The sequence below is a fragment of the Papio anubis genome, chromosome 11 (assembly GCF_008728515.1).
Source record: "Papio anubis isolate 15944 chromosome 11, Panubis1.0, whole genome shotgun sequence".
In the NCBI taxonomy this organism is placed as follows: domain Eukaryota; kingdom Metazoa; phylum Chordata; class Mammalia; order Primates; family Cercopithecidae; genus Papio; species Papio anubis.
The window spans coordinates 109489990-109513728 of record NC_044986.1 but is presented as its reverse complement, the minus strand read 5'-3'; the positions used below and the strand labels follow the sequence as shown (position 1 = coordinate 109513728).

Below are 23739 nucleotides of genomic sequence, written 5' to 3'. Positions count from 1 at the left end.
ACCCATGCTGTTCTTGTTATAGTGAAGGAGTTCTCACGAGATCTGATGGTTTTATAAATGGCAGTTTGCCTGGGTTTCTTTTTTCTCCTGCTACCCTGTGAAGAAGGTGTCTGCTTCCTAGTCCGTCATGATTGTAAGCTTCCCGAGGCCTCCCCAGCCATGTGGAACTGTGAGTAAATTCAACCTCTTTCCTTTGTAAATTACCCAGCCTCGGGTAGTACGTTGATAGCAGTGTGAAAACGGACTAATACAACAGGTTTAAAAGCACGTTTATGAGATATTTAAGAATAACACTCTCTGTTGCAGGGAGTAAACTGAGTTATTTACAGTGGATCTCACCTGTGATGCTAGGATTATTTGGAAAGAAGGAACACAGCCTCCCTTGAGCAACTTAAGCAAAGTGGCGTAGAGCATAAAAACACACATGGGCTAGAGCAAAAACCATTCAGAAGTGAGGCGTGTTCAAAGATAGACTTTCTGCTGGCTTTATCATCTGGTCTATATGTTCTCTCCTAAGTACGGCTGCTTGTTTCCCTGATTCTCAGTTCTCCTGTCGGTCCTAACTGACCCTGCCTTTATGTATTCCTTGATTCCAGAGAGAATTCATCTCCTTTGTTTAGTTCATTACCACAGCGACTTTGGGAAGAGTCCTTTGTATGAGGCCATGTCAGGTCATTGGACAGGTTTACGGCCAGGCTGTCTAGGGCACTTTGTGGGACTCTGTGGGTTGTGCCCAGGGGCTCTGGGCTGTCTGTGGGCCCCCCGACAAGCCTCTGGTCCAGTCAGTGGCTGCTCTTGCAGAAGGAATGGCTGAGTTGTCTGTGACCGTATGGGGTGCCTTGCTTTCGTATTCTGTTTACATGAATCTCAGTTATCACCTGTGTTCTTCGAAGCTCATCGGTCTGAAATGGCATAAGAGTGGGAAGAAAACAAAAGCAGGGAGGCGGGGCATTGCTGGAACAACAATAATCTCTTCGTTGGTTATTTTCATATCTATTAACTTTGCAAATTTCATCTGCACATCGGATATGCAAAACCGAATCTTGTTTGAAAACTTCAAGTATTCAATAACTTAAAATTTGAAAGCTTCAAATACTCAAATAACTTAAATGCAACATCCTTTTTTTTTTTAAAAAAAAAAAAAAAAAAGACAGTGTCTCACTCTGTCCCTCAAGCTGGAGTGCAGTGGCGTGATCTCAGCTGACTGCAACCTCCACCTTCCAGGTTCAAGCGATTCTTCCACCTCAGCCTCCCTGAGTAGCTGGCATTACGGGTGCCTGCCACCACACTTGGCTAATTTTTTTTTTTTTTTTTTTTTTTTTTTTTTGTATTTTTAAGTAGAGACGGGGTTTCACCACATTGGCCAGGCTGGTCTTGAACTCCTGGCCTCAGGTGATCCACTCGCCTTGGCCTCACAAAGTGCTGGGATTACAGGTATGAGCCACTGCACCCAACCCCAGTAGTAATTTTTAAATATCTATCTTGTCAACAAATGCCTGATAGCAAATGTAAAATGTTACAGTAGACAGGCTGTTCAAACATTGTGAAGAAAACCGTCTTTTTAAGAAACTGACATCTCTAGTTCCCTTACCACATAAATAAAAGCCCTTAGTACAGAAGTATCTTTTGGGGGGGGGGAAGCTTAAATAGCAAATGAGAGCACTGCATTGGCTCACGATTGGAGGAAAATGGAAAGTTTTCAGGAACAATTAAAATAACTCTCTGTCCCACCCCTGCCCTTTCCACTGAAGAAGGACACGCTGTCATTACACCTCAGACACCATTGCCCCAGTCCCTTGGGCTCATCGGAAAGTAGGCAAGGAGGGAACAGCCTGTCTCCTGATAAACAAGTACAGAGGGTTCCAAAGATCATCCTGAAGAGCCTGATTTATTTTCCAACAACTTTTAATAAACCCAAGGTCTACAGGGCTCACAGTAAAAAAAAAAAAAGAAAAAAAAGATAGTGTACAAACCAAAGCATTGGGATTTTAAGAATTATAAAAACATTTAGTCATTAAAAAGCATAGAGACAGTACTTGATAGATATATAAATATTTTATACATAAAATCTTCTTGGTTATTGGAAAGGAAAAAGGTGCCAAACTTGGAAAATGGCAGCTTCTACCAAATGTGTGAACGAGGAGAAAAGCTGGTTTGCTTCTCAGTGCCTTCGTGAATCTTATTTTCACGAGGGAAAGCCTGCCCTGTTTCTCTTTTCACGATACACTTAGCAGCCCTGCAGCCAGATTTTTTAGAGAGGAATGAGGGAGATTGGTGAGAAGCAAAGTATGAGTTTTCCAGCCATTTGGCTGGCACTACGCTTTTTAAAGTGGGTTATACCACTTCATATTTCCCTAGTCGCCCATCTAAAAAGGAATCAAGTATTTGGTGGCTTTTTTTTTTTCAAAAGAATAAAAATAGCAGGTGGATTTTAACTTGATCTTTGATAGTTAGACTTTGATCTTAGATGTCCATTATTTTTTATGTTTGAAAAATCACCCGATATAAACTAGAAGTCGTGATTTTGTCTCCTTTCCTTCCTGTTTAGCTTGGATCTCTTTGGCAGAAACTCTTCTATTCCCCTCGGCTCGTGCAACAACATATGCCAGTTATGGTGTTTCCTCTGTATTTCCTGGTTGTCAGAAGCAATGTTGGTAGACTACATCTTCAAGCATCAGTGTTGTGTTAAGGGAAGGGTTGTTGACGGCAAAAAGTAAGCTCCCTCTGCCGGTTGATGGCTCCCTCTGCAGAAACGAATATCTGAAATGTCCATTTCGAGACCACATTCTTTCTTCTTCCTACCCAGACAAAAAAGCCTTTGTTATTGGAGGTAAAGACTGTCTATGAACCTGAGACCTGGAAGAGCCCAACAGAGAATGCTGGAGTGGATTTATCTGAGGATACTCCCTGAGGTTTTACATGCAAACCCTGAGATTCTGGACAGTGTTAAATAATAAGGCTTATCACTCTGAAAGGGACAGATGGCAGACCTACCCTGAAACAGCTTTTCTGGAAGAGTTACACATGGTAAATTGCATTAATTGCAATAATTGCTTTTTATGCCTTGATAAAAACTGCCAAAGACCTTCAAAGATCTTCTAATCATGGCAAATGAGCACAGTTCCCCCTTAGCAGTGACAGAGCTACAGCACTACGGCTTGGGGTTCTGCAGAGAGGCTGCAGAATTAAGACCATAGGAACCTGCAGACTTAGGAAAGAGATGGACAGGTGAGGCCCTGGGTATAGCACAAGGTGGAGGAGTATCTAGTCCCATTTTGGGGCCAAGTTATGGGTATTTCTTGTATAACATGCATTTGGTTAATTCACTAGTCATGGGGGGAGGCTGGGGTGGGCGGATCACGAGGTCAAGAGATCGAGACCATCCTGGCCAACATGGTGAAACCCCGTCTCTACTAAAAATACAAAAATGAGCTGGCATGGTGGCACGCGCCTGTAGTCCCAGCTACTCACAAGGCTGAAGCAGAAGAATCGTTTGAACCTGGGAGGTGGAGGTTGCAGTGAGCTGAGATCATGCCACTGCACTTCAGCCTAGTGACAGAGTGAGGCTCTGTCTCAAAAAAAAATGTCACGGTACATAAGGATTTAGGGAGGCTCCTCGCTTAGCATGAACTGCAGGTGAGGATTACGTTGGTGTCTTGTCTTCCTTCTTTGAAACTCAAAAGAATAGCAGGGGGGTGGTGGAGGGTAGACTTTCCTACTACATTTCTGTGATTTCCGTCTGACACAAACTAACCATGTAACACAAGGAGGATTTCTATTTAACAAAGCTTTCCAGTTTTTCTCCTTTGAAATGATTTGGTTATGCGTCCCCTCCAAATCTCATGTTGAAATGTGATCGCCAGTGTTGGAGGTGGGGCTAGTGGGAGGTGTTTGGGTCTGGGGGGGGTGGATTCCTCATGAATGGCTTGATGCCCTCCTCATGGTAATGAGCGAGTTTTTACTCTGTTAGTTCACACAATAACCGGTGCTTTAAAAGAGCCTGGCTTCTCTCTTGCTCCCACTCTTGCCATGTGACATGCCTGCTCCCCCTTCATCTACCACTAAGCTTCCTGAACCCTCACCAGAAGCCAAACAGATGCTGGCACCGTGCTTGCACAGCTTGAAGAAGCATGAGCCAAATAAACCTCTTTTCTTTATAAATTACCCCGCCTCAGGTACTTCTTTACAGCAATGCAAATGGAGTAAGACATGCTTCTATGAAGATTTTTACGTCTTTGCTTTATTGTACCTCCTTTATGTTGAGTCAAGCTTCTGCTTTGTGCATGGAATCAGTCTATGACTTTGGATATTTTCCATTATTTTAATCTTCCAGGAATATTTATATCTTTTTTCTTTTCATTCACTCTGCCAACAAATGCAGGAAACTTTATGGAGAAGACACTAGATTTCAGGCACTCTACTAGTGTGGGCTACTTCCCATGGTATGTGGGATAAAAAGATTACTTATCACTAACATTTTTTTGTTGTTGTTCCAGACAGTATTTGAAGCACTTTTGGTGTATCTCATTTAATCCTCACAGTAAACCTTTGCGGTTATTATTATCCCTATTTTGCAAGTGAGAAACCAGCAGCCCAGACAGATTACGTAGTTTTTTCAAGGCCACACAACTCCTAAGTGGCAGAGCTAAAACTTGAAACTTTCAGACACCTTGTTTTTCATGGTGTGTACATTGAAGGACTATCACTGTTGAGGGCGGGGAGGGGAGTGAACTTGTAAGTTAGCAAACAATTTCCATCCAGGATGACAAGGGTCCTATTGTACATATGCAATGTGTTAGGGCAGGTGATATCATTTGGATGTGTGTCCCTGCCCAGATCTCATGTTGAAATGTAGTCTCCAGTGTTGGAGGTGGGGCGTGGTGGGAGGTGATTGGATTTCTCGTGAATGGTTTAGCACCGTCCCTTTGCTGCTGTCCTTGTGATGGTGAGTTCTCTCAATGTGGTCGTTTAAACGTGTGTGGTACCTCCCTCCTACTTCCATTGTTGCTGCTCTAGCCATGTGACCTGCCTGCTCCTCCTTTGCCTTCCACAGTGATTGTAAGTTTCCTGAGGCCTCCCCAGAAGCTGAGCAGATGGCAACATCATGCTTCCCATACAGCCTGTGGAGCTGTGAGCCAATTAAACCTCTCTTATTTCTTTTTTTATTTTACATTAAGTTCTGGGATACATGTGCTGAACATGTAGGTTTGTTACACAGGTATATATATGCCACGGTGGTTTGCTGCACCTATCAACCCCATCATCTAGATTTTAAGCCCTGCATGCATTAGGTATTTGTCCTAATGCTCTCCCTCCCCTTCCCGCCACCCACCCCAATAGGCCCCAGTGTGTGATGTTCCCCTCCCTGTGTCCATGTGTTCTCATTGTTCAACTCCCACTTATGAGTGAGAACATATGATGTGTGATTTTCTGTTCCTTTGTTAGTTTGCTAAGGATGATGGTTTCCAGCTTCATCTATGTCCCTGCTAAACCTCTTTTCTTTGTAAATTACCAGTCTCAGGTATTTCTTTATAGCAATGCCAGAAAGAACTAATACAGCAGGTGTCAGCAGTTTTCTCCTGTCAAGTGCCACATAATTAATATTTAGGCTTTGTGGGCCAAACAGTCCCTGATGCAACCACGTAACTCTACATACTAGTAAGAAAGCAACCACAAACAATATGTAAGTGAATAAGGTGGCTGTATTCCAATAAAACTTTATAAAAACAGGTGGTAGGCTGGATTTGACCCACAGGACTGTAGTTTGTCAACCTCTGTTCTAGGGGATTACAAGGAATAGAAAAACCAATTCTGCCTGAATATGAGAAACAGACATTTGAATTAATCCCTGGATATCAGGCCACAAGGGAGAAAGCCATTCCAAGCAGAGAGAAATGTGTTCATAACTGGGGAACTCTGAAAATTGATATTTGCAGAAAATATGAAATGTGAGTGACAAGAAATGTATAGGACAATGGCAGAATCCAAGTTTGGAAAGGGAGATTTGTGCCTAGGTTAACAAATCATGTATTGTATGACAACCACTTAGTAAGTGCAGTTTACGTAGGGCTTTTTGATTTCTTCTGTGAACAACTTGTTTCTCTTCTCCTGATACAACTTTGCTATTTCCCTCTTAATTAGTGACATACAAAATGCCTTCATGTGCCATTGTATCAGCAAGACAAGAAGATAAACCGTAAGGGGTCTGCCAGCAACATAGGGATAAATACAGTTGATGAAACATGGTATTTCAAAGATACTGGACTGAAACATTCTAGGAGATACTCTGATAGAAAATGAGGACAAATTTTTGTCTTTTGTAAAACCCCGTGGGTATAATTTTGCCATTAGCCAAGATGGATGTTTCAATGTTGAGACATGAGAAATCTTTGAAACACCAAGGCATAACATGAATGCTGCAGGGAAAATGAAGTTGATTTTTTTTTTTTTGAGCTGTAAGTCAAAGTTGCTTATGACAGCTTGCTGATGAAACATGGTTTTGATAATGCTCACAGACAGTTGTCCAAGTTACTAAGTTTATTAGAATTCCTGCATAGGTGGGAAAGTTGTTGAGTGTGGTCTTGGATTTTAGTCTCTAAAGTCAAGTGATATCCCTAGGGCTGTATCTGGGACAGCTTCATTATAGGAGAAAAAATAGAGGCTGGAAGATCCATCCCTTTCCCTCAAGATGTGGGCATGTTCTCTTCATGCAATCAGGAGATTCCCTTAGTTCTAACATTCCCCATCTGGAAAAAATAAATTTCAACTGATGCACTGAGATAAAATAGATGATATTCCTTAGCTGAGTGCCAAGCCAAGCCAAGCTGCAAGTTTTTAAGAGAAAACCAAAAAGAAGTATAAGATTCTTAAGCCCCTACCCACATTGAAGGACTAAAAGGAGCAATCGGGGTGCTAGGTGTCCCCTTCTACCACACCCACCCTAGGAGCAGATGGAGAGGCTCTGCCCTGCACTTCAAGCCCAGTGGGGTTCCATCAGGACCCCACAGTTAGAGTGGCATGGTGGGGCCCAGTGGCCCCGTATCTGACTCCAACTCCTGAGAGTGGAAGGCAGGCTGGCAAGTGGAAGGGGGAACAGTTGAGCTGGGGACTCCCTCCATGAGAGTTTGCTGGAGCAGAGGATGCACCAAGGTTTCTTGCAGACTGGAAATGGATCGTTTGAGAAGGTGCTGATGGGCTGGTCTTAATCCAGTCTAAGATGGCCACACACAATGTGAAGGGACTTCATTGCAAAGAGGATGGCGGCGAAGTTCAGATTCACAGAGGCTGAGAAAGGAGCCTTTTACAGACCAGAGGGAAGAGAAATTCATTCTCCCTCACTAGGGGATGATGGGGTTTGGCCCTATGTCCCACCCAAATCTCATCTCAGATTTTAATCCCCATGTGTCAGGGGAGGGACCTGGTGGGAGGTGATTGGAATCCTGGGGGAAGTTTCCTCCTTGGTGTTCTTGTGATGGTGGGATCTCATGAAATCTGATGGTTTAAAAGTGTGGCACTTGTACTTTTGCACTCACTGTGCCCTGCTGCCATGTAAGATGTACCTTGCTTCCCCTTTGCCTTCTGCCGTGATTGTAAGTTTCCTGAGGTCTCCCCAGTCATGCAGAACTGTGACCCAATTAAAACTCTTTATAAATTACCTAGTCTCAGCTCACTGCAACCTTCCCCTTCCAGGTTTAAGTGACTCTTGTGCCTCAGCGATCTGGGATTACAGGCACTCGCCACCACACCCAGCTAACTTTTGTATTTTCAGTAGATACAAGGTTTTGCCATGTTGGCCAGATTGGTCTCAGACTCCTGGCCTCAAGTGATCTACCTTAGCCCCTCAAAGTGCTGGGATTACAGGCGTGAGCCATGGTGCCTGGCCTCAGGTAGTTCTTTATAGCAGTGTGAAAACAGACAAATACAGGGGAACTGTGGGTAGGAGATGCCCAACCCTGGAAACATCTCCAAGAAACCCATACACATGTCTACAAGAGAAAGGAAGCATTAAACATCTGCCAGGCCCAGAAAGCATGAAGCCAAGCTTTGACAGCACTGGTCAGATAAGTTTCCTGCCCTACCCTCCATGCCCCTCTTTGAGGCTTCTCATTTCTCTCTGCCCCCTTTGTGGAGGTGTTGGAAACTGCACTGAGCAACATGGAAAGGAAAAGAAGAGCAAAGTAGGGAAATAGCAGAAACTGATCACAGCCTTAATCCAGTCTAAAATGGTCTTAATCCAGTCTAAGATGGTCTTAATCCAGTCTAAGATGGTCTTAATCCAACCTAAGATGGTCTTAATCCAACCTGAGATGGCCACACACAATGTGAAGGGACAGCTTCCTGGGCCTGAGTTAAGAAAAGGAGGAGAAATGTCTACTTTGATCAACTTAAAGTGTTGGCACCGGGCCAGGCATTGGGACCCATGCCTGTAATCCTAGCAGTTTGGGAGGCCAAGGCGGGTGGATCACCTGAGGTCAGAAGTTCAATACCAGCCTGGCCAACATGGTGAAACCCCATTTGTACTAAAAATACAAGAATTAGCCGGGCATGGTGGTGCATGCCTGTAATCCCAGCTGCTTGGGAGACTAAGGTAGGAAAATCACTCGAACCCAGGAGGCAGAGGTTGCAGTGAGCCAAGATCGAGCCACTGCACTCCAGCCTGGGCAACAAAGTGAGACTCAGTCTCAAAAAAAAAAAGAGTGTTGACTCCGACATCCAATCAGTAAACTGGCACAGTGTGTTATGACCCAGGCATGAGTAGAGAAGGCACAAAGCCTGACAACCGTGATGTCCAGAGTAAGAAATTAAGCAGCCCCACTGAGGAAATTTACATAAAAGGGAAATGAAGTTGCTTTGGTTTTGTGTCTGTTGGTTTTGGGCCTGGTTGCCCCCGGATCCATTTGTTACTGTCTTCTCTCACAGAATCTTGGGCTGTGGTAGCTGAATTCTAAGTTAACTCTCCAAAATCCCCAACCCCTAAGGTACTCTATAATATCCTGCCCTTGGTATGGGCAGGCTTTCTGAAAATGATGGGAGAGTCACCCCCTTGATTACGTTGTGTCAGACTCTAAGTAGACTGGGGAGGGAGAACCTCTTGCAGGCTTTGAAGATGTGAGCTTCTGTGCTGTGGGAGGGCCATGTGCCTAGAATCTGTTTATGGCCTCTTGAGGCTTCTCTAGACCCCAAAGTCAGCAGGAAACTCAGTCCTATGACCACAGGAGGATTAATCCTGCCAACAGCATGAAAGAAGAGCAAAGTGTGTAAGAAGAGCAAAGCTGCCCAGCCTGCCCAGCACATTGATTTCAACATAACAGCATCTGAGTAGGGGAGGCCTGCTAACCCAGGCCTGACTTCCCAGGGAAATAGGACGTAGTAATGTGTTCTAAGCCTCGACATTTGTAGTAACCTGTTACACAGATAGAAAGCTAATGAGGGCTGGGCGCAGTGACTCATGCTTTGTAATACTAGTGCTTTGGGAGACCAAGGTGGGAGAATTGCTTGAGACCAGCCTGGGCAACATAGCAAGACCCCTGTCTGTCGCTACAAAAATAAAAAAAATTAGCTGGGCATGTTGGCACATGCCTGTAGTCCCAGCTCCTTGGGAGGCTGAGGTGGGAGGATCTCTTGAGCCAGGAGTCTGAGGCTGCAGTGACCCATTATCACTCCACTGCACTCCAGCCTGGGCAACAGAACAAGACCTCATCTCTCAAAGGTAAACACAGGAGGGAAAACAAAGAGGCTGGTTCTGGGAGGCTGCTTCCCAGGTTCCTTCCCAGGTTCCCGTGTCTGGGGGCCTCTTTGAGGGAGACTGAGGGGAAGAATCCAGGAGATATCCCCCCCAACCCTCTGCTGTGGATGGCCTCCAGGACAGTCACTGGGGTTTCCTGATGGTTCTGGCTTCTATCAGGTGACCAGTCAGGTCAAAACTGTCTCTCCCAACCGTCTGTCTTCTCCTTTCTCAGTATCTCATGGTTTGAAATACTGAAAGATGCCTACAGGAAGACAAGAGAAGTAGAAACACCAAGTGGAGAAGGAGGAATGGAGGAGAAGCTCATCACATCCTTTTCCTGACTCCAGTCTCCAGTAATCCCATCTCCGTCCCTCTGTCCCTCTTGTTCACCAATGTTGCCCATTTCTGGCTCATCTTACCATCCTCTGTTTACTTCCTCCATAGTTCTATACTTGGGCACCTCACTTTATGCATTAAACTCCTTTTTTAAAAACTCAAATGGTTTCTGATTCCTGATTAGATCCCAACCATAGGAGCATCCTATGAGTCATGCATCTCTCTATATTTGCGAGCATGTAAATATATATGACATTTCAATATACGTGTGCATGAATAAACCTGTGTGTGTGTATATATATATAACTTTGTTTTAGTTAAACAATGACCCAAAGTACATTCAGTGGTCTTCTGCCACTTAATGTTTTAGCTCATGAATAAATTGCTAAAGGAAAATGCTTGCTTGCACTTAGTAAAACAGGTTAAATGCTTTGCTAGACAGATCGTTTACGTAATTGAGAATCCCAAATCCAGCTTTGCCATCTAATCCATGACGCCACAAATCTTTGTGTCCTTGGTCCTCTGAGCCAGGAGCTGATCCAGTTCCAGGGACTCTGAAGAATAACTCTACTTCCTCCTCCTTCACTGTTATCTCACACATTCAATAGGTACTTGGCATCACTTGCCTAAATCTACAAAGCCCAGAATTAGCAAGCACTGAAAACAAGCATATGCTGAGTGTCCTGGTCATTCGAAAACATATTTTATCCATAGTTATTCGGAAACCCATTCATTTGGTCACATTGGCACATTCTGATGTAAAGTAGAGATACTTCCTCAAAGGAGTGAATTCCTAGACTGTTACAGAATATAAACTTTCTTGCCCTTTATATGGTATGCCATTTATGGCTGGAGTTTGCAGGAAAATGTTGAGGAAGGGATGCTCAGATGCAAAGGCTCAACCCACAAAAGTAGAGCTGCTGTTTCAGCTCTTTATCTAACATTTGGGTATGAATATGCATTAAAGAGCCAGTTAGTAGCCTGGGTTGTGGATTAGTGCCCTAGGTGAGCCCTGTTTCTCACAGAGGTAACACTGTTTTATGAGTGCTGACTTGATCCTTAGAGGTAACTTGTTGCCTCACCCATCAGTAGCCCAATGGTAGCCTTATGCAAACAGAAGGAGAGAACAATTCAGCGCAATAGAACTCACAGTCAGGAGCCAGGAATAAACCTGCACAATGGAGGCTCAGTAGAGGTACCTTCTCAGATGCAAGTTGGAAAAAAAATTTGTTTTCAGTTTAATTGGCATGATTAACACTTTCTCCATCACTCTCTCAAGCCTCAAAAAATCAAATAATTAAGCTCTGGGCCAGGCACGGTGGCTCATGCCTGTAATCCCAGCACTTTGGAAAGCCAAGGCAGGTGGATCACTTGAGATCAGGAGTTTGAAACCAGCCTGGCCAACATGGCAAAACCCTGTTTCTACTAAAAATACAAAAATTAGCCATGCATCGTGACGCATGCCTGTAGTCCCACCTACTAGGGAGGCTGAGTCAGGAGAATCGCTTGAACCTAGGAGGTAGAAGTTACAGTGAGCAGAGATCATGCCACTGCACTCCAGCCTGGGTGACAGACTCCATCTCAAAAAAAAAATTTAATTTTAAAAATCCAGCTCTGATTTGGAGGGTTTGCCTGTTTCCGTGGTGTAAATGTCAGTGTGTAAGCCTCTAGCATTAATCAGTAAGCTGGAAGCTTGATGTGGGGATGTGTGTATCTGCTATACAAACAGCTGTGTCCCCCAAACTTTCTACAGTTGATCCTGGTCAGTTTACCCAATGTTGCTAACCCTGCTGCATATTCAGCCACTGCCATTACTCACCTTGGGCCATGGTAGATGTTTGGTTACAAACCAACAAGCAGGGCCGTGGTAGATGTTGGTTACAAACCAACAAGCAATGTAGAGCATTTGCCCTTCTATCTTTTGATTTCAAGATCATGGTGATGCTGTGGACAGAAAAAACAATGGATTCTAATGTGAGCCAACTGATTGTTCAGAATGTTGCCTTTTGATGAATACCTGTATCTGTGGCCATGCTGTGTGAATGACAAGGGAGCATAGTTTTGACATAAATGTTGGTTGATGTTTTCCTTCAGCTTAATGAGTGAAAAAAGAAAGTAAAACAACAAAGGAAATGGATATACGAATTTCACTCATTTGTCAATGATATGAGTGGCTACTTTGCTGATTTAGGTAATAACTTTTATTAATTTCAGTGGTTTTGGGGGAAGGGGTAGAGGTCAGTTACATGAATAAGTTCTTCAGTGGCGATTTCTGAGATTCTGGTGCACCCATCACCCGAGCAGTGTACACTGTACCCAATGTGTAGTCTTTTATCCCTCACCCACTTCCCACCCTTTACCCCCAAGTCAGCAAAGCCCATTGTATCGTTCTTATGTTTTTGCATCCTGATAGCTTAGCTCCCATGTATGAGTGAGAACATACCATGTTTGGTTTTCTATTCCTGAGTTACTTCACTTAGAATAATGGTTTCCAATTCCATCCAGTTAGCTGTGAACGTCATTATTTCATTCCTTTTTAGAGCTGAGTAGTAGTCCATGATGTGTGTGTGTGTGTGTGTGTGTGTGTATTAGGCCATGGTAGATGGCCCCCCTCCCACACACATACATATACATATGGACCACATTTACTTTATGCACTCATTGATGGGTATTTGGGCTAGTTCCATATTTTTGCAAGTGTGAATTGTGTTGCTATGAATATGCATGTGCAAGTATCTTTTTTGTGTATTGACTTCTTTTCCTCTGGGTAGATACCCAGGAGTGGGATTGCTGAATCAAATGGTATATTTACTTTTAGTTCTCTAAGGAATCTCCACGCTGTTTCCCATAGACATTGTACTAGTTTACATTCCACCAACAATGTAAAAGTGTTCGCTTTTCACCACATCTACTCCAACATGTATTTTTAAAATTATGGCCATTCTTGCAGGAGTGAGGTGGTATCTCATTGTGGTTTTGATTTGCATTTCCCTCATCATTAGTGACGTTGAGCATTTTTTCATGTCAGCCATTTGTAGATCTTTTGAGAATTGTCTATTCATATCCTCAGCCCACTTTTTGATGGGATTGTTTTGTTCTTGCTGATTTGAGTTCCTTGTAAATTCTGGGCATTAGTCCTTTTGTCAGATGCATAGATTGTGAAGATTTTCTCCCACTCTGTGAGTTGTCTGTTTATTTTGCTGATTATGTCTTTCACTGTGCAGAAGTTTTGCAGTTTAATTAAGTCCCATCTATTTATCTTTGTTCTTGTTGTATTTCCTTTTGGGTTCTTGGTCATGAAGTCTTTGCCTAAGCTAATTTCTAGAAGGGATTTTCCAGTGTTATCTTCTAGAATATTATGGTTTTGGGTCTTAGATTTAGTCTTTGATTTATCTCGAGTTGATTCTTGTATAGGGTGAGAGATGAGAATCCAGTTTCATTCTACATGTGGCTTGCCAATTATCCCAGCACCATTTGTTGAATAGGGTATCCTTTTCCCACTTTATGTTTTGATTTGCTTTGTCAGAGATCAGTTGACTGTATTTGGCTTTATATCTGTGTTCTCTATTCTGTTCCACTGTTCTATATTCCTATTTTTATATCAGTACTATGGCGTTTTGGTGATTATGGCCTTATAGCATAAAGTTGGGTAATGTAATACCTCCAGATCTGGTGGGTATTTTTTGTTTTTTGCTTAGTCTTGCTTTGGCCATGTGGGCTCTTTTTTGGTTCCATATGAATGTTAGGATTGTTTTTTTCTAGTTCTGCTAAGAAAGCTGGTGGTATTTTGATAAGAATTACATTGAATTTGTAAATCGCTTTTGGCAGTATGGTCATTTTCACAATATTGACTCTACCCATCCATGAGCATGGGATGTGTTTCCATTTGTTTGTATCATCTGTGATTTCTTTCAGCAGTGTTCTGTAGTTTTCCTTATAAAGGTCATTGATGTCCTTGATTAAGTATATTCCCCTAAGTATTTTTATTGTTGTTGCAGCTATTGTAAAAGGGGTTGAGTTCTTGATTTCATTCTCGACTTGGTTACTGTTGGTGTATAGCAGAGCTACTGATTTGTGCACATTAATAATGTATCCTGAAACTTTGCTGAATTCATTTACCAGTTCTAGGAGCTTTTTGGATGAGTCTTTGGGGTTTTCTAGGTATACAATCATGTCATAAGCAAACAGTGACATTTTGACTTCCTCTTAACCAATTTGGATGCCCTTTATTTCTTTCTATTTGATTGCTCTGGCTAGGACTTCCAGTACCAAGTGGTGAGAGTGGGCATCTGTGTCTTGTTCCAATTCTCAGGGGGTTGCTTTCAACTTTTCCCAACTGAGTATAATGCTGACTGTTGGTTTGTCATGGATGGCTTTTATAACCTTAAAGTATGTCCCTTCTATGCCAGTTTTGCTGAGGGTTTTAATCATAAAGGGATGCTGGATTTTGTCAAATGATTTTTTCAAATGCTTTTTCTGCATCTGACAGAGATGATGATGTGATTTTTGTTTTTAATTCTGTTTGTGTGGTGTATCACATTTATTGTGGATGTTAAACCATCCCTGTATCCCTGGTATGAAACCCACTTGATCATGGTAGATTATCTTTTTGATGTGCTGTTGTATTCTGGTAGCTAGTATTTTGTTAAGATTTTTTCCATTTATGTTCATCAGGGATATTGGTCTGTAGTTTTCTTTCTTTGTTATGTCTTTCCCTGTTTTTGGTATTAGGGTGATACTGGCTTCATAGATTTAGGGAGGGTTCTCTCTTTCTGTATCTTTTGAAATAGCGTCAGTAGGATTGGTACCAGTTCTTCTTTGAATGTCTGATAGAATTCAGCTGTGAATCTGTCTGGTCCTGAGCTTTTTTCTATTGGCAACTTTTTAATTACCATTTCAATCTCACTGCTTGTTGGTCTGTTCAGAGTTTGTTTCTTCCTGGTTTAATCTAGGAGGGTTGCATATTTCCAGTAATTTATCCATCTCCTCTAGGTTTTCTAGTTTATGCACATAAAGGCAAACGTTCATAGTAGCCTTGAATGATCTTTGGTATTTCTGTGGTATCAGTTATAATATCACCCATTTCATTTCTAATTGAGCTTATTTGGATCTTCTCTCTTTTCTTGGTTAATCTCACTAATGGTCTATCAGTTTTATTTATCTTTTCAAAGAACCAGCTTTTTGTTTCATTCATCTTTTGTATTTTTTTTTTTGTTTGTTTCAATTTCATTTAGTTCTGCTCTGATCTTGGTTATTTCTTTTCTTCTGCTGGGTTTCAGTTTGATTTTTATTTGTCTAGTTCCGTGAGGTGTCACCTTAGATTGTTCATTTGTGCTCTTTGAGACTTTCTGATGTAGGCATTTAATGCTATGAACTTTCCTCTTAGCACTTATTTTGCTGTATCCCAGAAGTTTTAATAGGTTATGTCACTATTCAGTTCAAAGAATTTTTTAATTTCCATCTGGATTTCATTTTTGACCCAACAATTGTTCAGGAGCAGGTTAATTTCCACGTATTTGCACAGTTTTGAGGGTGTCTTTTGGAGTTGCTTTCCAGTTTTGTTCTACTGTGGTCTGAGAAAGTACCTGATATAATTTCAATTTTTAAAAATGTGTTGCGACTTGTTTTGTGGCCTATCATATGTTCTATCTTGGAGAATGTTTCATGTGCTGAATGGAAAGCATATTCTGCAGTTGTTGGGTAGAATATTCTGTAAATATCTGTTTAGTTCATTTGTTGTAGGGTATAGTTTAAGTCCATTGTTTCTGTGTTGAATTTCTGTCATGATGACTGTCCAGTGCTGTCAGTGGAGTATTAAAGTCCCCCACTATTACTGTGTTGCTGCCTATCTCATTTCTTAGGTCTGATACTAATTGTTTTATAAATTTTGGAGCTGCAGTGTTAGGCGCATATGAATTTAGGATTGTGATGTTTTCCTGTTGGACTAGTCCTTTCATCATTATATAATGTCCCTCTTTGTCTTTTTTAACTGCTGTTCCTTTAAGATTTGTCTAAGAATAGCTACTCCTGGTCGATTTTGGTGTCCATTTGCACAGCATGTCTTTTTCCACCCATTTACCTTGAGTTTATGTGAGTCCTTATGTGTCAGGTGAGTCTCTTGAAGACAGCAGATACTTGGTTAGTGAGTTCTTACCCATTCTGCCATTCTGTATCTTTTAAGTAGAGCATTTAGATCATTTACATTCAATGTTAGTATTGAGATGTGAGGTACTATTCTATTCACTGTGCTATTTGTTGCCTGAATACCCTGTTTCTTTTTTTCTTTTTTTTTTCATTGTGTTTTTTATAGGTCCTGTGAGATTTATGCTTTAAGGAGATTCTATTTTGGTGAATTTCAAGAATTTGTTTCAAGATTCAGAGCTCCTTTTAGTAGTTCTTGTAGTGCTGGCTTGGTAGTGGCGAATTCTCTCAGCATTTGTTTGTCTGAAAAAGACTATCTTTTCTTTATGAAGCGTAGTTTTGCTGGATACAAAATTATTGGCTGATACTTGTTTTGTTTAAGGAGGCTAAAGATAGGACCCCAATCCCTTCTAGCTTGTAAGATTTCTCCTGAGAAATCTGCTGTTAATCTGACAGGTTTTCCTTCATGGGTTCCTGATGCTTTTGCCTCACAGTTCTTAAGACTTTTTCATTTCTCTTGACCTTAGATAACCTGATGACCGTATGCCTAGGCGATGATCTTTTTGTGATGAATTTCCCAGGCATTGTTTGAGCTTCTCCTATATTGGATGTCTAGATCTCCAGCAAGGCCGGGGAAGTTTTCCTCAATTTTTCTCTCAAATATGTTTTCCAAACTTTTAGATTTTTCTTCTTCCTAGGGAACACCAATTCTTAGGTTTTTGGTTTTTGGTTGTTTAACATAATGTCAAACTTATGGAGGCTTTGTTCATTGTTTAAAATTATTTTTTCTTTGTCTTTGTTGGATTGGATTAATTCAAAAGCCTTGTCTTCGAGTTCTGAAGTTCTTTCTTCTACTTGTTCCATTCTATTGCTAAGACTTTCCAATGATTTTTGCATTTCTTTAAGTGTGTCCTTGCTTTCCAGAAGTTGTGATTTTTTAAATTTATGCTATCTGTTACACTGGAGATATTCCCATGCATATCCTGTATCATTTTTAAAATTTCTTTAAGTTTGACTTCACTTTTCTCTGGTGCCTTTTTGATTGGCTTAATAATTGACCTTCTGAATTCTTTTTCTGGCAATTCAGATATTTCATGATGGTTTGGATCCACTGCTGGTGAGCTAGTGTGATCTTTCGGGGTGTTAAAGAATCTTGTTTTGCCATATTACCAGAATTGTTTTCCTGGTTCCTTCTCATTTGGGTAGACTATATCAAAGGGGGAAGATCTGGGACTTCAGATTATTTTGTCCCACAGAGTGCCCCCTTGATGTGGTGCTCTCCCCTTTCCCTTATGGATGGGGCTTCTGAGAGCCAAACTGCAGCGATTGTTATTTCTCTTTTGGATCTGGCCACCCAGCAGAGCTACTGAGCTCTGGGCTGGTACTGGGGAGCGTCTGCAAAGAGTCCTGTGATGTTGATCTGTCTTCAGGGCTCTAAGGCATGGATACCAGTACCTACTCTGGTGAAGGTAGCAGGGCAGTGAAGTGGATTCTGTGAGGGTCCTTGGTTGTATTTTTGCTAAGTGTTCTGGTTTTGTATTGGCCTCCAATCAGGACTTGGCACTTTCAAAAGCACATCAGTTGTGGTAGTATAGGGGACCCTAGAGCTCCCAAGAGATTATGTCCTTTGTCTTTGCCTAGCAGGAGAGGTAGAGAAAGACCATCAGGTGGGGGCAGGAATAAGTGTGTCTGAGTTCAGACTCTCCTTGAGTAGGGCTTGCTGTGGCTGCTGTGGGGGATGGGGATGTGGTTCCCAGGCCAATGGAGTTATGTTCCCAGGGGGATTATGGCCGTGTCTGCTGCATCACACAGATCACCAAAGAAGTGAGGGAAAGCAGGCAGCCACACACAGGCCTCACCCAGCTCTCAACAGCCTGCAGCCAAAAGGCCAGTCTCCTCTCTTTCCAACCATGCCCCACCAACAGCACCAAGTTTATTTCCAGGTAGCCAGTGAGTAGGGCTGAGAACTTGCCCCAGGATACAAGTCTCCCAGCTCCAAAAGAAAGCAGACTCACAGTTCCTCAGTTGTCCCATGGAGGCTGCAGCAGCAATCCACCTCCTTCAGAGGGTCTGTGGATTCTCTCAGCTTTCCTGGTATGTTCCTGCAGTAGTCCTTGGAGCAAAAGTTCAAGATGTAGGTCTCCACACACTGCTCTGTCCATCAAAGTGGGAGATGCAGAGAACTCCTGCCTCCTATTCTGCCATTTCTCTCCCTTTGATGTTCTTACCCTCTCAGGTAATAATTTGTGAATACTAGAATACTGCCTCATGCTTCTGTGCTATTTGCAACGTAGCAGCTACACACACATTTTTGTGTTGTGTGTGTAGGATTAACATTTTCTCCATCATTTTAAGCCTGGAAAATCAACAAATAATAAATGAAGCTCTGATTTGGAGGGTTTGCCCATTTCTGTGGTGTAAATCTAGTGTGTAACCCTCCAGCATTAATCACTAAGCTGAAAGCTTGATGCAGGGAAGACAGACCCTTATCTGCTATGCGCACAACTGTATCCCCTAGACGTTGTACAGCTTATGGTACATGCAAGATGCTCAACAGGAATGTATTGAAAGAATGAATAAATCCTCTCTATCCTGCCTCTTCTGAAATGAACAGACAACAGAAGGTCCTAACCTTTTGGGAGTTATTTCATTAAAATTCCTTGGTTTAGAGAGGTGGTTACTTTTTGTTCCTATTTTGTGACTGAGGTCTAGCCATTCCACAGAGGGCTGAGAGGGCTTCCCAACATCCTTTCCTTCCTTGGTCAGTAACAGGGATGGTTGAGGGAAAGAGGTGAATCAGAAAATCCAAATTATATTTCTGCCACTTAGCTCAGAATAAATTCCCAGTTGAAGGTGGACTCCTGTAATAAGAAAGAGATTAGCTATCCATTCTACGTTTGCTTTCTTCCTCCTCACGTTTGTATTAGTCACACTTTGTCTTCATTCCTTACCTTTGTCCTGGTCCTGAGTGAATGCTGCCTGCTTGAGCTATTTTCTGAAATGTCACTTTGCAGGTAAGGCTTTCCTTGGCCACCATATTTAAACAGTATGCATCTCACATCACCATAATCCCTTTACCTTTCTTTAGTTTTCTCTGAAACACTCTGCATACTATATATTTAATATATAGAAATTGTATTTATTATTTCTCCAAAACGCTGTACATACTGTATATGTTTACGGGTTCATTTTCTGCCTCGTCCTACCAGAATGTAAGCTCCGTGAAGAGAGATTGTCTGTTGTTGGCTATTTGATTTACAGTATCTCCAGTTCCTCAAACAATAGACACTAAATGCATAAGCCAATGCATTGAGCACCTACTTTGAACCACAAACTGTTCTGAGAGAGAGTGGTAAACAAGAAAGACAAAATTTCTACCCTTAAAATTTACATTTTAGAAATCTGCAACTTACATAAGACCATAACTCATCATTTATGTGAACATAACAACATACAGCATACTTACATAAGACCATAACTCATCCATGATATGGATGTATACCATAACATACTTAAGCATACCATACTTATACTTGTTAAGTATACAATAACATACATACATACAACAATTTACGTAAGATCATAACTCATCAATGATTTACATGAATTTTTTTTTGTTTAGTGGCCAAATCATTGATGAGTTATAGTCTTATGTAAGTTGGAGGTAAGGTACAGGTTGATTAGCCGAATCCTAAACTCATGGAAGGCCTCTGATATGGTTTGAATTTCTGTCCCAACCCAAATCTCATGATGCATTATAATCCAGAAGGTTGAAGCTGGGACCTGGTGGGACATAGTTGATCATAGGGGAGGTTTCTCGTGGTTTTACACCATCCCCCTTGGTGCTGTATTCACTATGCTGAGTTCTACACCATCCCCCTTGGTGCTGTATTCACTATGCTGAGTTCTCATGAGACTTGGTTGTTTAAAAGTGTGTGGTACCTCCCACCTCGTGTCCTCTTGCTCCTGCTCTGGCCATGTGAAGTGCTCATTCCCCCTTTGTCCTCGGCCCTGATTTTAAGTTTCCTCAGGCCTCCCTAGAAGCCTAGCAGATGTCAGTATCATGCTTCCTGTACAGCTTTGCAGAACCCTGGGCCAATTAAACCTACTTTTTAAAATACATTTCCCAGTCTCAGGCATTTCTTTTTCTTTTTTAAATTGAGACAGGGTCTCATTTTATCACCCAGCTTGGAGTAGAGTGGCACAAGCTTGGCTCACTGAAACCACTGCCTCCCAGGCTCAAGTGATCCTCCCACCTTAGCCTCCAGAGTGTCTGGGACCACAGATATGCACCACCACACCTGGTTATTGATTTTTTTTTTTTTTTTTTTGTATTTTTAGTAGAGACAGGTTTCACCATGTTGCCCAGGCTGGTCTTGATCTCCTGAGCTCAAGTGATTTCTGCCCACCACTCCCCCACTAGGCCTCCCAAAGTGCTGAGATTACAGATACAAGCCATCACGCCCAGCCTTCAGGCATTTCTTTATAGCAATTTGAGAATGGACTAATGCAGCCTTACTTACCCATTTCCCATTTAGAAAAAGTACAGCTCACTGCCAACACTCATTTAATTTTACAGAAACACACTCTGAAGTTAAAGTAAATCTGACTGATTTTCAATGTGAAAATGAAATATAAAAACATGGCCGGACATGGTGGCTCACGCCTGTAATCCCAGCACTTTGGGAGGCCGAGACAGGCGCATCACGAGGTCAGGAGATCGAGACTATCCTGGCTAACACGGTGAAACCCCATCTCTACTAAAAATACAAAAAAAATTAGCCGGGCGTAGTGGTGGGCGCCTGTAGTCCCAGCTACTCGGGAGGCTGAGGCAGGAGAATAGCGTGAACCTGGGAGGCGGAGCTTGCAGTAAGCCGAGATCGTGCCACTGCACTCCAGCCTGGGCGACTGAGCAAGACTCCGTTTCAAAAAAATAAAATAAAATAAAAAAGTTATAATGGGTTGTTAGTTTACTTACTGAGTTTTGAGGAGTCTTTATATAACGTGGATACCCCTTATCAGATATATGCTTTGCAAATATTTTCTCCTGGTCTGTGGCTTGTCTTTTTTTCCTCTCAATGTATTTTGAAGAGCAGATGCTTTAAATTTTTGAGGAAGTTCAATTTATCATTGGAATAGCCCCAAGTTGGAAAGAACCCAAATGTCCATCAACAGGTAATGATAAATAAATTGTGGTCCATAGGTACAATGAAATACGGTAATTAAGAGGAATAAACTACTGATGCATGCAACAGTACACCAGATAATCTCAAAATAATTATCGGAGTGAAATAAACCAGACAACATGAGTGTGTATTATATGATTCTACTTATAGAAAACCCTAAACAAATTCAAAGTAATCAATAGTTTATAGATACAGAAAGCACATCTGTTTGGGGAAAGGTGGCAGGGAAGGGTAAAAGAAAGGATTCTGCGGAAGTGCATGAGGGAACTTTTGGTAGTGAAGGTGTGTTCACTCTCCTGAGTATGGAGGTGGTTTCACGGCATATACAAACACAAAACTTATCACCTTCAATGCTTGGACTTTGTGCAGTTTATTATTCATCAAGTACAGCTCTAGAAAGCTGTTAGAAAACAGAATAAGTCTACTTACTAGTCTGTGTTTTTATTAACTTTAGGGGGATTTTCCTTGTTTTTTTTTTTTTTTTTTTGAGACAGTTTTACTCTTGTTGCCCAGGCTGGAGTGCAGTGGTGCAGTCTTGGCTCACTGCGACTCCACCTCCCAGGTTCGAGTGATTCTCCTGCCTCAGCTTCCCAAATAGCTGGGATTACAGGCGCCCACCACCACACCCAGGTAACTTTTGTATTTTAAGTAGAGATGGGGTTTCACCATGTTGGCCAGGCTGGTTTCGAAATCCTGACCTCAGGTGGTCCACCTGCCTCAGCCTCCCAAAGTGTTGGGATTAGAGGCGTGAACCCCTGCACCTGGCTGCTTGTAAAGTGTTGGGATTAGAGGCGTGAGCCCCTGCACCCGGCTGCTTGTTTCTTACATGTGAGGGAAGCCACACTAGATATTGACAAAATGCTTGGAGAGGTTGGGGGTGGCAGCCAGGCAGAAGAGGAATACTTGGGGGAAGTATAAAGAACAGGGTTTATTTGCCACACAGCAGTCATTCTTGCTCCTGCCCTTTAGCTGTTTATGAAGTGCAAACACATCCTTACAGAGTGTGCACGGTTCCTGGCTTGCTTTTACAAGGCTTTGTTGTTTCTTAATTCCAAAGTATGACATGGATTGGGATTTTTTTTTCCTTACCTCCCTTGTTAAAATAGAAATAAAACAACCATTAGTAATTTTCAGAGGGTTCCATTCTGAAAAATTTATCAGTAGACAATTGAATTTTTTTGAGATGGGGTTTTGTCATGTTGGCCAGGTTGGTCTTGAACTCCTGACATCAGGTGATTCACCTGCCTCGGCCTCCCAAAGTGCTGGTATTACAGGCATGAACCATCGCACGCGGCCTTTTTTTTTTTTTTTTTTTTTTTTTTTTGAGACAAGGTCTCACTCTGTCACCCAGGCTGGAGTGCAGTGGCGCAGGGAATACAGCAGTACACCACCATGCCAGGCTAATTTGAATAAAAAAATTTTTTGTAGAAACAAAGTCTGACTAAATTGTCCAGGCTGGTCTCAAACTCCTGGGCTCAAGCAATCCGCCAGCCGTAGCCTCCCAAAGTATTGGAATTACAGGCATAAGCCACTGCGCCCAGCATGAAGTACTTTTTACATGTATATATGTGTGTGTGTATGTATTATGTAAGTAATATATCTCACATGAGCATGTATAAAATATATATACATATTTTATATGTATGTAACATACATTGAAATGTATATACATACAAATGTGTATTAAATATATTTTATGTGTATGTGTATGTATTTAATATGTACTATGTGTTTTAAACATGTATACATACACATTTGTGTATATAAACAAGGTTTGAAATGTTCAATGTGAATGATAGTAATTAGTGGTGAACCGACTTTAAGATTCTATTTTGAGCTCTGTATTGCTTGAGTTAGGCATACTGCATTTTTGGTAAACATAGTTCTTAGTTACTATGAAGAAGGAGATGAGGGGCAGGAAGTCAACTGAACAGGAAGAAGAGCATTTCCAGAACTGGGAGTTCTCATGGGAATAGTCTGAAGTGGGAGGGGCTTGGTGTGAAACAAAACGAACAAGGAAGCAACACAAAAAAAAAACCAACAGTGGAACATGAGGGAGTGTTCAGAGATGAGCGGGGAGGGCAGAGAGAGATCCTAATTCGATAGGACCTTGCAGGCTGCCTGAAACATTTAGGACTTCATCCAAGTTTGAGGCAGAGAAGTGTCCTGTCATGAGAAAATCACTATCTTTAAAGTCTAGAGAGGTGACTGCTGTTTTTTTAGAGGTATAGTCACAGGAAAATTATCATTTTTAGTAAACTTGAGAGAACAACAATCCAGAACGTATTGGGGTTTCCGCTAAAATGAGGTGTGTTCTTCAGTTCCAATGAACGGTCTCTCGGCAGTCAG

At 41.9% G+C, this 23739-nt stretch overlaps 1 long non-coding RNA gene across 2 annotated transcripts in view; it reads left to right on the top strand.

Moving 5' to 3' along the window:
- LOC103887342 overlaps window positions 1–10226 on the top strand; it is a 32794-nt gene extending 22568 nt beyond the window's left edge. The window contains exons 5-6 of one of the 2 annotated variants that reach the window (XR_002524188.2): window positions 2549–3228; window positions 9960–10226. This is a non-coding gene — a long non-coding RNA (uncharacterized LOC103887342). Of the gene's footprint in view, window positions 1–2548; window positions 3229–9959 lie in introns of those variants that run through there. The other variant, XR_004177085.1, reaches the window with a different exon arrangement.
- Window positions 10227–23739: the final 13513 nt, after the last annotated feature.